At 49.3% G+C, this 13,536-nt stretch overlaps 1 non-coding gene and 4 pseudogenes across 1 annotated transcript; all 5 read right to left on the bottom strand.

The window, feature by feature from the left end:
* Positions 1-5,196: 5,196 nt before the first annotated feature.
* LOC138775141 (U2 spliceosomal RNA) lies at positions 5,197-5,339 on the bottom strand (annotated as a pseudogene).
* Positions 5,340-6,293: 954 nt separating this feature from the next.
* Positions 6,294-6,484, bottom strand: LOC138775117 (U2 spliceosomal RNA). The gene has a single exon (XR_011360496.1). It is a non-coding gene; the product is annotated as a U2 spliceosomal RNA (small nuclear RNA).
* A 962-nt stretch (positions 6,485-7,446) lies between these two features.
* Positions 7,447-7,673, bottom strand: LOC138775138 (U2 spliceosomal RNA; annotated as a pseudogene).
* Positions 7,674-9,051: 1,378 nt separating this feature from the next.
* LOC138775143 (U2 spliceosomal RNA) lies at positions 9,052-9,190 on the bottom strand (annotated as a pseudogene).
* Positions 9,191-10,164: 974 nt separating this feature from the next.
* Positions 10,165-10,368, bottom strand: LOC138775137 (U2 spliceosomal RNA; annotated as a pseudogene).
* Positions 10,369-13,536: the final 3,168 nt, after the last annotated feature.

Below are 13,536 nucleotides of genomic sequence, written 5' to 3'. Positions count from 1 at the left end.
ACAAGGGGAGAGGGGGAAGGAGAGGGGTATCAATCCTCTTCTTCCTGGTCCGATCTGTCCATGATGGAATAGTCTCTGAGCAGGCTGTGGACCAGCCTGCGGCAGTCCAGAAAGGACATCCTCTCCTTCTTCAGAATGAGGCGGTTCCTGGCAAGCCATATAGCGTCCTTAAAACAGTTCATAAGGCGCCAGGCCTCCCGGGTTGCCTCATCGCCGAAATTCCCAGGGAACAGGCCGTACAGCACCGCGCAGTGCGTTAGCCTGTTCCTGGGCACACAGTCACTGAGTTCAAGTTCCAGGGCGTCCAACAGGCCCTGAGCAAACGGACACTGCCAAAAGAGGTGCAAAGATGTTTCCTCCACGAAGGGGCACCGGGGGCAGTACCGCGTTTTGCACAGGTTGCGGGCATGCATGAATGACCTCAAAGGGCAGTCCCCCCTGAATGGCCATCCAAGACAAGTCCTTGTGCCCGTTGGTCAGCTTCGCCGAAGCCACATTTGTCCATACAGTCTCTGCGGTGGCCGCAGTGAGCCCTGGAACGAGCTCCATAGAGTCCTGTGCTCTGATGAGCTTGTGGACAGTTTTTGGCTTCCACAAGTCGGGCTTGAGTCCCTCCAGTTGGTGTTCCCTCACAAACTTGACGACGCCCCCGTAGAACCAGGGAGTGTGCCAGTTGTAAGGGATGGAGCTGTCCCACTTGTCCCAGCTCAGACCCCTCCAGAGGGGGAGGAGGAACAGGCGAGACATGGACCTGCCCGCAGAGCCATTCTTTCTGTTGCAGAGTCCTCCGCACACAGTCACATACGAAGGCTGCCCGCAGCAAGGTAGGGATATCCGGAACACCTTTTCCGCCCTTGCGGGGTTCCTTGTACATCACGGAGCGCTTCACTCTGTCCATTTTGGAGCCCCAGATGAAACTAAACACGGTCCTGGTGATGGCCCTGCAGACGGTGACATGGGGGGGCCAGGCCTGTGCGGTGTACTGGAGCACAGGCAGAACTTCGTTCCTCAGGACCAATGCTTTGCCCTCAATGGTGAGGTGTCTGAGGCTCCACAGCCCGATCTTCGTATTGACCTTAGCCAATCGCTCTTCCCAGGACTTGAGGGCCGCGCCTTCCTTTCCGAACCAGACTCCAAGGATCTTGATGAAGTCCGGTTTGATGGTAAACGGGAAGGGGGCGGAGGAAGCCAGGTGCCACTCCCCGAAGAGCATAGCCTCCGACTTCCCGCAGTTGACCTTTGCCCCTGAAGCCTTTCCGAACTTCTCGCAGGTCTGGACGAGTGCGGTCACCGAACGCTGGTCAGCGCAGAAGACGGTCACGTCGTCCATGTACAGCGAGCACTTGACCTCGTGTCGATCGGGTCCGGGTACGGTGATCCCTCTGATCTCTCCGTTCTGCCGTATAGCCTCCGCGAAGGATTCTATAACACAAACAAAAAGGAGAGGTGAGAGAGGGCAGCCTTGTCTGACCCCAGAAAGAACCGGAAAGGGGTCAGTCTTCCAGCCGTTCACCAGTACCCTGCTGAAAATATCAAAATACATCACGTTAACAAAACGACAAAACATATCACCAAGTCCTAACCTACGCAGTGCCCTGCCCATGAACTCGTGAGAGACCCGGTCGAAAGCCTTCTCCTGATCAAGGCTGACCAGGGCCGCGTGTGCACGGCGGCTTTGGATGTAATGGACCGTGTCCCTCACTAGGGCGAGGCTGTCTGCGATCCTGCGGCCGGGAATGCCACAGGTCTGGTCCAGATGGACGACCTGACCGATGACCTTCTTCAGCCGGTTGGCCAGCACCTTGGCGAGGATCTTGTAGTCCACGTTCAAGAGAGAGATGGGACGCCAATTTTTCAAGTCACATCTCTCCCCCTTCCGCTTATACAGGATCGTGATCATACCCTCCCTCAACGACGGAGGCATTCTGCCCTCCACCACCATCTCCTCGTACAGCTCCAACAGGTCCGGGCAAATGAGATCCCCCAGCGCTACATAGAGCTCCGCTGGGAGACCATCACTGCCCGGGGTCCTGCCAGGCCTAAAGGATTTAGCGGCAGAGAGCAGCTCCCCCACCGTCAAGGGGGCGTCCATGGCCGACGCACCTGCGGGATCAACAACGTTAGTGATACCTGACAGGAACTCGTCGGCCACTTCGGAGTCGGTGGTCTTCGGGGCGTAGAGGCTGCGGTAGAAGCTAGTGACAACCCCCATCACGTCCTCTTTGCCCTTCCGCAAACTTCCGGTCTCATCCCGCAGCTCAGTCAGGGGCGTGTGGCCGGCGTGGAGTTTCCTGAAAAAGAACGAGTTACATTTCTCACCCTTCTCCAGGTTCTCCACCTTGGAACGGAAGACGATTCGCTTGGATTCCTCCTCAAAGTGCCTTTGCAAGCTCTTTTTGGTCTCCTCCAGCTCCTCCTTCACGTCCCAGCCGCACCGGAGAAGGTCTTGCAGTGACCGCAGCTCGCGCTGCAGCCTCCTGAAGTCCCTCTTTCTTCCGCACGCCTGTTGACGACTCTTGGCCTGAAAGAAACTGCGAAATTGAACCTTAACAAATTCCCACCAATCACTAACACGCTCAAACATACATTTATCGTTGCGCCATACGATGTAGGCCTCTCTAAGCTCCTCCAGAACCTCCTCCTGAGCCAGCAGAGCACAATTCAGCTTCCAAGAGCCTGGGCCAGATGGGAAACCATGGCCCAGAACCCCTTGAAACAGAATGGCCCTGTGGTCAGAGAAGAAGCAGGGAACCATAGAGTGCCTAGTCTGCCTGACTGCTCGAGAGGCAAACACAAAGTCAATCCGAGAACGGAGCGAGCCATCGGGGCGGCTCCATGTATAATTAACAGAGCCGTTCCCGATGGACCCAACAACGTCCTGCAAGGATGCTTCAGTCACCATCTCGATGAGCAGTTTGGATGTGACATCCAACTTGACAGATGTCCCAGAACTGCGTCCGTCCGCTTCAATGGGGCAGTTGAAGTCCCCACCCAACACTACAGCCCTGGAGGTTGCGAGCTGGGCCCGCAGGGCCTGGAATAGTTCCAGACGCGCACCCTTCTCAGGAGAGGCATACACATTGATGAGCCTTACGGGCTCCCCCGCCCAAGAGCCGTCTGCAATTAGCAATCTGCCACAGACAAGCTCCTGAACAGAATCAAGTGTAAAGTTGCCTCCCCTGATCAGGATGGCGACCCCTGCGGACTTACAGTCGCCCCCGCCGGACCAGTAGGAGGGACCGTGGGACCACTGCCTGGCCAGATGGTTGTAGGACCTAGAAGAGGACAGAGCACATTCCTGCAACATATACACATCGCACAACTGAGCATTTAAAAACGAAAGAACTGTCTGGAATCTAGACCTATCTCTCATACTCCGCACATTTAAGCTAAAGATGGAAAGATTAGCCATGGGGAGAAAAGAAAAGGGTTAGTCACAGACTCATACGATACCACTCCGGTCGGGCGGATCCTCTTCTTCGGGGCCCGCCGGCCCGACCCATTCCCGTATGCACTCCTCCAGCGCCTCTTTCAGGTGTGCATTCTCTGGGACGTCCTCGAAGTCGAAAGCCTCCGGTTCGTCGACCAGATTCTCCACCACCTGATCCATGTCGCTTTCCTCCGGGAGGTCATCTTCGCAGACCTCGATGATCTTTTTCTTGGAGGTCTCAGCCGATGGGCTGTCCCTCACTTTCCTCTTCCTGTCGGGAACCACTGTGGGGACAAGAGGGGGAAAATCCTCCAAGGAGAGAACCACAGCAGCGGGAGGAAAGGTTAGTGCTGCTGGGTTGGGGGAGTGGGGTGGGAGGGTGGGGGTAGGGGCGGGGGACAGGGGACCCACTGAGGCAATGGGATAGGGGAGGGATTCCTCAGTGGGGGTGGGCGGGGAGGGAGAGGGGGGAGGGGGGGAAGGAGGGGAGGGGGAAGGGGTAGGGAGGGCGGGGGGTGGGGGGAGGGTTAGGGGCCGTCGTCCTCTTACCCTCCTTCTTCTTCTTCTCCTTCTCCTTGGGCTTCTGCGCTGCTTGGGCTACGGCCGGCTGCTGGCCGGTCGGAGCTTTGGCAACCACGGATGCCCACGTTCTCTTTTCCCTCTGGGGGCAGGCCCTGTAGCTGTGGTCCGCATGGCCGCAGAGGTTGCAGGTTTTTGCCTTCGGACAGTCCTTGGTCCCATGCCCCGGCACTCGGCAGACTCTACAGGAATCTTCGCTGCAGTCCTTCGCCTGATGACCCTTCTTGCTGCATCTCCTGCAGATCTGCGGCATATCCGGGTAATAGATGAAGCCTGGAGCGTCACCCAAAGAGAAAGCCTGAGGCAGGTGCTGGAAACCGTCGTCCGATGACTCATCCCTGTTGAGCCTCACGACCACCGACCACTTGCCAGTCCAGAATCCAAGGCTGCTCAGGATCTTGGAGGGTTCCTTGACCACTGTGCAGTACCTTGCAAGGAATGTGGCGATGTCCTTGCCTGGGATGTACGGGTTAAGGATTGAAACCGTCACCCGCCTCTCCTCCCTTTGGATTAAGCAGTTGCTTACAAAGCGAGAGAAAGGGGATTCGGGCCTCGCTGCCTTTACCGCCTCCCAGTACCTCCTGCAGGTGTTGAAGGAGGCAAATGTCACATAGAAGATCCCCGTGAAGAAGAAAATGCTGAGGGTTTCAGCCTTGGAGAAACCCTGGTCCAGGACCATCTTCTTAGCGAACACATCCTCAGACATGTCCGGCTCTCTACCATCCACCTTCTTCAGTCGCATGGCCACCGTAGTGCGCATCCAGGGCCGCAGTGTAGGGACGCCTGGATCCGCAGCCTTGCTGGTCGTCGGCTGAGCTGGGGCGGCAGAGGAAGAGGCATCCACGACCCGGGCCTCCTGGCTCTTCCTCGCTTCCTTCTGCTGGGTCTTCTTCATCTCCGGTGCTGGTGCTGAAGAGGCCATCGCTTCTCCCGGTCGAGCTCTTTCCTGGTGGGCGGAGCTATGCAGATCCTCGTCGAAGGGGGCGGAGAGATGCAAATCCTCGTCGCCGGCTTCTTCGGGGTTCAGCGTCGTCCTTCTCGGGGTTCCGGGGCGTCTTCGTCGATCGTTCGTCGGCAGGCGGGATCGAAGTGGTTCTCCGGTCAAACCGTCGGGCACAGGACAATCGAGCAGCAGGCCGAGAGGAAGGTTCACTCTCGTTCCTGGGGAATAGCCCTACACCCAATAGCTGCAGTGAGCTTAAGACGAATTAAATCGCCGATGCCCAAAGGCCGAGTGCAGGGGGTACCCCAGGACCTGAGCCGTCAAGTCAAGGCAGTTCAGTAAGACAAGATACTACACTTGATCTTAGCCAAAAGGCCGAGAAGCGATGGCCACAACGGTTTCCCGAAAACTCCCCTTCTCGGACACCACGTCCTTCTTGTTAAGGCGAAGCCAGACATACATACCCTATTATGCGCTCCACCCTCTCAGATGGCGGACCGGACGTGCTTTCACACTGCATCTCCTATTGCCTAGCACTGCCTCTGTCTTCCTTTCTGCTCTCAAATCTGAATAGCTCCACCCCCCAATCACACTGCGTCTGCTTCCACCTGATGGATGGCAGACATACACGTCTCTGTCTCTGTCTCCGTCTCTGTCTGGCATACATGACATGCAGCTAGCTCTTTGGCTGGCTGTCTCTGTAGCTGGCTGGCTGTCTCTGTGGCTGGCTGCCTAGCTGGCTAGCTTATTATTAGTACCTACCTACCTACCTACCTATCTATCTATCTATCTATCTATCTATCTATCTATCTATCTATCTAATCTATCCTATCTATCCTATCTATTCTATCTAATGTATCTAATCTATCTATCAAAGAACATGGAGGGTGAATTCTCCCAGCTGGAGCCGTAGGCAGGCAGCATCAGCAGGATACATCGGCCGGCCACCAGGAAATCAAATCCAAAGGAAACGGTTTAATAAACTGCACCTACCTTTCCACCTACCTGCTCGGTCGCTTGACCGGCTGCAACTGAGCTGCTTGTTGTGCTGGCAGCTGTGTATAGCAGCAAAGCCTTGATGACATCACGTCCCGCGATGACATCACCAGCACTGGCCCGGCAGCCAAGTTGTAAACAACTCTGCCAGTTGGTTGCCATGGCAACAGAGGCCAGCAAGTCTTGGACAAACAAACTTTTCGTAGCCACACTCGGGCTAATTTTTCGGGGTCGGTCCACCTGCGCACAACACACTCGAGGGATGTTTCTTGCAAAACAGTAGTTTCAGGTGCAGCCGGCTTGTTTCCTTCTTCATTCTTTTGCTCTGTTTTTTGCAAACTCATTAGGGGGTGCACTGAACCTGGAGGCACTGCAATACCAGGTCAATGCCTGGAGAGGACAGAGCAAGCTCTTTTTCCATCTCCCTGTTCTAAAAATCCATTTAATATATGGTCCCCAGATAGGGGACGTATCAGATATTAAACTGATAAGAACAGATACTACACTTGATCTTAGCCAAAAGGCCGAGAAGCGATGGCCACAACGGTTTCCCGAAAACTCCCCTTCTCGGACACCACGTCCTTCTTGTTAAGGCGAAGCCAGACATACATACCCTATTATGCGCTCCACCCTCTCAGATGGCGGACCGGACGTGCTTTCACACTGCATCTCCTATTGCCTAGCACTGCCTCTGTCTTCCTTTCTGCTCTCAAATCTGAATAGCTCCACCCCCCAATCACACTGCGTCTGCTTCCACCTGATGGATGGCAGACATACACGTCTCTGTCTCTGTCTCCGTCTCTGTCTGGCATACATGACATGCAGCTAGCTCTTTGGCTGGCTGTCTCTGTAGCTGGCTGGCTGTCTCTGTGGCTGGCTGCCTAGCTGGCTAGCTTATTATTAGTACCTACCTACCTACCTACCTACCTACCTATCTATCTATCTATCTATCTATCTATCTATCTATCTATCTATCTAATCTATCCTATCTATCCTATCTATTCTATCTAATGTATCTAATCTATCTATCAAAGAACATGGAGGGTGAATTCTCCCAGCTGGAGCCGTAGGCAGGCAGCATCAGCAGGATACATCGGCCGGCCACCAGGAAATCAAATCCAAAGGAAACGGTTTAATAAACTGCACCTACCTTTCCACCTACCTGCTCGGTCGCTTGACCGGCTGCAACTGAGCTGCTTGTTGTGCTGGCAGCTGTGTATAGCAGCAAAGCCTTGATGACATCACGTCCCGCGATGACATCACCAGCACTGGCCCGGCAGCCAAGTTGTAAACAACTCTGCCAGTTGGTTGCCATGGCAACAGAGGCCAGCAAGTCTTGGACAAACAAACTTTTCGTAGCCACACTCGGGCTAATTTTTCGGGGTCGGTCCACCTGCGCACAACACACTCGAGGGATGTTTCTTGCAAAACAGTAGTTTCAGGTGCAGCCGGCTTGTTTCCTTCTTCATTCTTTTGCTCTGTTTTTTGCAAACTCATTAGGGGGTGCACTGAACCTGGAGGCACTGCAATACCAGGTCAATGCCTGGAGAGGACAGAGCAAGCTCTTTTTCCATCTCCCTGTTCTAAAAATCCATTTAATATATGGTCCCCAGATAGGGGACGTATCAGATATTAAACTGATAAGAACAGATTTTTTTTTTTTTTTTTTTTTTTTTTTTTTTTTTTTTTTTTTTTTTAAAACCATTCAGAATGGTTAAAAACGATATAAACAGTAAACTGCTCATACCTTCCTCAATACTCCAACCATCTCATCATCATGGTCATATCCAATTTAATCTATATATCTAATAAATCATAATACAAAACGAAAACAAAACCACTCCACTTCATAAAGCAACCTAAATAACACAAGAAAAAAACAAACTTAAATTTCAAAGTCTCATACCTGCTTTCATACCAAAATAAGCCAATATTTGCAACATTGTATCTGATTTGGTTCCTGACTCCCGAATCCTCTTAACCACGTTTACTGGTATCTTGTAAGTCTCAAAAAACCTTGGTCCATATTTTTCCATATGCTCCAATACTTTCTTATGCAATCTACTCAGAGGGATATGTTTCCCCTCTAAATTTTCAATCTCCTCCCAAATCTCTTTTGGAATAGTATCATAGTCCTTTTTTTCTTCTTCCGAAAGAAATTTTACTTTCTTCCCTCTGATCCTTGGGCCTCTCTGAATCACCAGCCCTTCCGCTTCCTCCTGCGGGCCGCAACCAGCGCCTCCAGCAGCTTCCTGCACATCCTCTTTCTCCCTCTCCCGCTTCTTTTTAGCGGGACAGGACGCATACAAGTGATCTGTGCTTCCACATTGGTGACAGGTTTTTTTCTGATCACACGATTCAGCTGAATGTCCCTCTTTTTGACATTTTGAACACCAGGGAACTGAACAACTTTCCTTTGTATGCCCGTATTGTTTACATTTCCTACAAAACAACTCCATTCCCGAAAAAAACAGGTCTCCGTTGACAGAGCCGATCTTAAACCGTGCTGGAGGGACATATACCTTCTCATTTTCCAATACTTTAAATTTTGCAAAGAATCTCCACTTCATAGTCCACAACCCGAACTGGTTAAGGACCTTCCCTTTCGCGGTTACTTCCTCACAATATTCTGCCAAGAAAGCCGAGATCTCCTCCTCCGTCACGTAAGGGCTATACATTCTTATAGTTACCATTCTTTCTCGCCTCGGAAAATGAGAAGTGACATCAATACCATTAAGTACAGCACTACTCTTAACACTTTCCATCTTACCCAGGAGATTGCTATGATCCTCTTCCGAACTCAGAACCAAATCGTATACACCTCGCCTTGGGAATTCCAAAAGAGCCAGGATTTGGCTCCGCTGTAGCCCCAGCAACTTGAAGAAAACTTCTTCAACCAGAAAGACTAGGCCCAATTCCTTCTTCCTGGGGTCTCTCAACGTAAAACGAATCCCATTTCTTATTTTCGCATAAGCTGGGACCTCCTCCGCTGTAGTTCCATCTTCATTAGTTGCTTCCATCTTCAAAAACGGGGTCTTCTCCAAACACTAACCAAACCGGTGCACCTCCCCTGCGGATGCAGGTAGGTGTGATCGCTTCCCGTTGCCTGGGGACTAAGCCGCCTGCCAATAGCAACAAGGAGGTAATCCTCCAAGGCCGACAGGTCGGGTACCCCAGGCACCTTCTGACCAGATCTCCTGTAGATACTACACTTGATCTTAGCCAAAAGGCCGAGAAGCGATGGCCACAACGGTTTCCCGAAAACTCCCCTTCTCGGACACCACGTCCTTCTTGTTAAGGCGAAGCCAGACATACATACCCTATTATGCGCTCCACCCTCTCAGATGGCGGACCGGACGTGCTTTCACACTGCATCTCCTATTGCCTAGCACTGCCTCTGTCTTCCTTTCTGCTCTCAAATCTGAATAGCTCCACCCCCCAATCACACTGCGTCTGCTTCCACCTGATGGATGGCAGACATACACGTCTCTGTCTCTGTCTCCGTCTCTGTCTGGCATACATGACATGCAGCTAGCTCTTTGGCTGGCTGTCTCTGTAGCTGGCTGGCTGTCTCTGTGGCTGGCTGCCTAGCTGGCTAGCTTATTATTAGTACCTACCTACCTACCTACCTACCTACCTATCTATCTATCTATCTATCTATCTATCTATCTATCTATCTATCTATCTATCTATCTAATCTATCCTATCTATCCTATCTATTCTATCTAATGTATCTAATCTATCTATCAAAGAACATGGAGGGTGAATTCTCCCAGCTGGAGCCGTAGGCAGGCAGCATCAGCAGGATACATCGGCCGGCCACCAGGAAATCAAATCCAAAGGAAACGGTTTAATAAACTGCACCTACCTTTCCACCTACCTGCTCGGTCGCTTGACCGGCTGCAACTGAGCTGCTTGTTGTGCTGGCAGCTGTGTATAGCAGCAAAGCCTTGATGACATCACGTCCCGCGATGACATCACCAGCACTGGCCCGGCAGCCAAGTTGTAAACAACTCTGCCAGTTGGTTGCCATGGCAACAGAGGCCAGCAAGTCTTGGACAAACAAACTTTTCGTAGCCACACTCGGGCTAATTTTTCGGGGTCGGTCCACCTGCGCACAACACACTCGAGGGATGTTTCTTGCAAAACAGTAGTTTCAGGTGCAGCCGGCTTGTTTCCTTCTTCATTCTTTTGCTCTGTTTTTTGCAAACTCATTAGGGGGTGCACTGAACCTGGAGGCACTGCAATACCAGGTCAATGCCTGGAGAGGACAGAGCAAGCTCTTTTTCCATCTCCCTGTTCTAAAAATCCATTTAATATATGGTCCCCAGATAGGGGACGTATCAGATATTAAACTGATAAGAACAGATTTTTTTTTTTTTTTTTTTTTTTTAAAACCATTCAGATGGTTAAAAGCGTAAAAAACAGCATAAACTGTTTCAAGCATAAACGCTTCTCCAACCATTTCATCATAATGGTCCTATTGTCATTTTAAACACCAAAAAAAAACAGTAATATTACAAAATTATACACCACCTATACACACCTATTTACATACTTATTTACATATACTATACACTTATTTACATATAATCGCATACTAAACTTTTACCAAGAATCTCCACTTCTTAAACTTCCATACTCCCTCACTATCTAAGTCACCACCATGCTGTCTATCCCAAAGATATATTACATACAACCTAGCCAATATCAACCTCAAACATTCATTAACTGACACAAACTTTCTCCTAAACACCCACAAATTCCGCACATCCCATAAACTCTCCATCACACACGCCATAATCAACCACATTATTCTCTCCTTAACCTTACTAGAAGCACCCATACCAAACATTGCCACTCGCCAGTCTACAAAAGTCACACCAGCCAATTCTTTGCACAAACCTCCTACACCTTTCCATACATTATATGCATAATCACAGTCCCACATCATATGCCTCACTGACTCACTTGACCCACAACCATCCCTTGGACACACCTCATACCTAATCAATTCACGCCTCTTCTGTACTTGTCTCACCGGTAAAATATCATGCAAAGCCATCCATACCACATCATGCTGCTTATTTGACATACCCTTCACTCCCATCTTCTTCCAAACTGTCAAAGCCTCATCCGTCCTCAAACCACCAATATTGCACACCAATTCTCCCGCATCTATTCTTCTCATCACTTTCTTCTTTTCCCTAAAGTCACTCACAGGTACACTTAACAAATCAAAATCAATCACAAATTTTTCTACTTTCATATACCATGCTGGACACTTAAAAGCCACAGGCACACTTGCATCCCATTCTATCCATTTTAGCCCATACAACATCCATCCAGCCATATACCGTACCATACATCCAGCCTTATTCCCTTTCCCCAACAACACAATCAAAATTTTAATATAGCTAAGCCCTAAGAAAACCTGAAAATTCGGAAACCCCAATCCCCCATGCACACATGACTTATACACATATTCCCTTTTCAATTTCTCCATTCTACTACCCCACAAAAAAGTAAAACACATTTTCTCCGCCTTTTTCACGTTTCTCACCGCAAACGGAAACACATTCGCACAAAACAACACAATAGGTAAAATAACCGCTTTCACAACCAGCACCTTCCCCACTAAAGTCAGCTCACGCGTCCTCCAAAAATTCAGCTTTCGTTCAATCCGAGTCCCGCACTCATTCCAACTTTCATTCCCTTTCAAATCATCATTAAACTGGATCCCTAAAATTTTGATTGCACCCACTTCGCATTCCACCCCATCCATCCTTACCTCCTTATCCCCAAAACACTTAAAGACACACTTATTCCAATTAACTTTAAACGCAGACGCCCCACAGAAAAAATCTAACCACAATTTTGCCCTGTTCATGCTAGCCATATTATCACTCACCACCACAATATCATCCATATAACCCAGCACCTTCACATTCTTACCAGCACTCCCCGGTATCAATAATCCTCTCATCAGTTTGTCACCCCTTATACCACACAACAAAGGCTCAATCACACTTACAAACAATATCGGGGACATAGGGCAACCTTGCCTGACCCCCGACCTCACTCTCACCTTACTACTCAACACCCCATTTATCAACACCTCGCTTGTCACATCTGCATACAAACTTCTCACTACATCCACAAACTTCTTTGGAAAACCCATTCTCTCCAACACTCTAAACATAAAATCATGCGATACACGATCAAACGCCTTTTCAAAGTCCACAGCCAACACCATACACTTCTGCTTTCTATCCATACTATCACCAAAACAAATCCCTCAACAAAAACAAGTTATCAGTCATACTTCTCCCAGGAATCGCACACACCTGATCCACACCAATCACCTGATCAATTACCTCCCGCATACGCCCGCACACAATCTTACTAAAAACCTTATAGTCCGCATTCAACAAAGTAATAGGTCTCCAATTCCCCAAGCACATTTTATCCCCTTTCTTGTATATCAAAACTACCACTCCTTCTTTCATTGAAGCACTCAAAACATCATTTTTCCACATATACTGACACACCTCACACATATCCTTACCCATAATCTCCCATGCCTTCACATACAATTCAATTGGAATCCCATCTTTCCCTGGCGTTTTATTTTTCTTTGCACTCATCACTGCACTTCTTACTTCCTCCTCAGTCAGCTCCTCACACAACAATTCACCATCACTCTCCCTAAGCTTACTCTCCAGACCATTTAGTACCTCACCTACCAAACCCTCATCAATCCACTTGTGTTCATATAATTCACCATAGAAACTTTCCACTTCTCTTATAACCTCTTCACCCACCACACACTCTCCTTCCTTATTAACCACCTTATCCATATCATTCCTCCTCCCACACACTTTCTTAAAGAAAAAACTTGTACATTTCTCATTCATATCCAGATGCTCTACTTTTGACCTATAAATAATCTCTTTACCCTTTTGCTCCATCATTTTCTTCATTTCACTCTTTGCATCCTCCAACAGATCTTTCACCTCCACCCCATTCATACTTAATTTATGCAACCAATCAATCCTCACACTTAACTCTCTATATTTGTTCCTCAAATAGCCGCCTTTTTATATCCCCATTTCCTAAAAAATTTCTTACACTCACCTTTCATCCAATCCCACCACTCTAAGATACAATCATATTCATGCTTCCTACCCTGCCATCCCCTATAAGCACACTTGAACTCATCCATAGCTTTCATCTCCTCAAGTAACTTAACATTCAGCTTCCATACACCTTTACCACACACTCCTTTTATTCCACATGCAAATACAGCTTTCAAATAATCATGGTCCGAAAACGGAACTGCCTGCTGAAAAAAAGACAAGCATTCCAAATTTTTTGAAGCGAGGATATAATCTATCCTAGATTCCACACCTCCCCTGTCAGCTCTATACGTCGCAGGTGGTGACCTTTCCCAATTTACTCACAGTCTGCATCAACCAAAAGAAAATAAGCAATCAAGTGATTAACCCTTCGCCCAGTGATATCCAGCCCAGCACCCTCTGTGACACAATTCAAATCTCCCGCCAAAATTACTGGAATTCTCCCTGGC

The sequence above is a fragment of the Dendropsophus ebraccatus genome, unplaced genomic scaffold (assembly GCF_027789765.1).
Source record: "Dendropsophus ebraccatus isolate aDenEbr1 unplaced genomic scaffold, aDenEbr1.pat pat_scaffold_1374_ctg1, whole genome shotgun sequence".
Lineage (NCBI taxonomy): Eukaryota > Metazoa > Chordata > Amphibia > Anura > Hylidae > Dendropsophus > Dendropsophus ebraccatus.
This window is presented reverse-complemented; position numbering and strand designations above follow the sequence as displayed.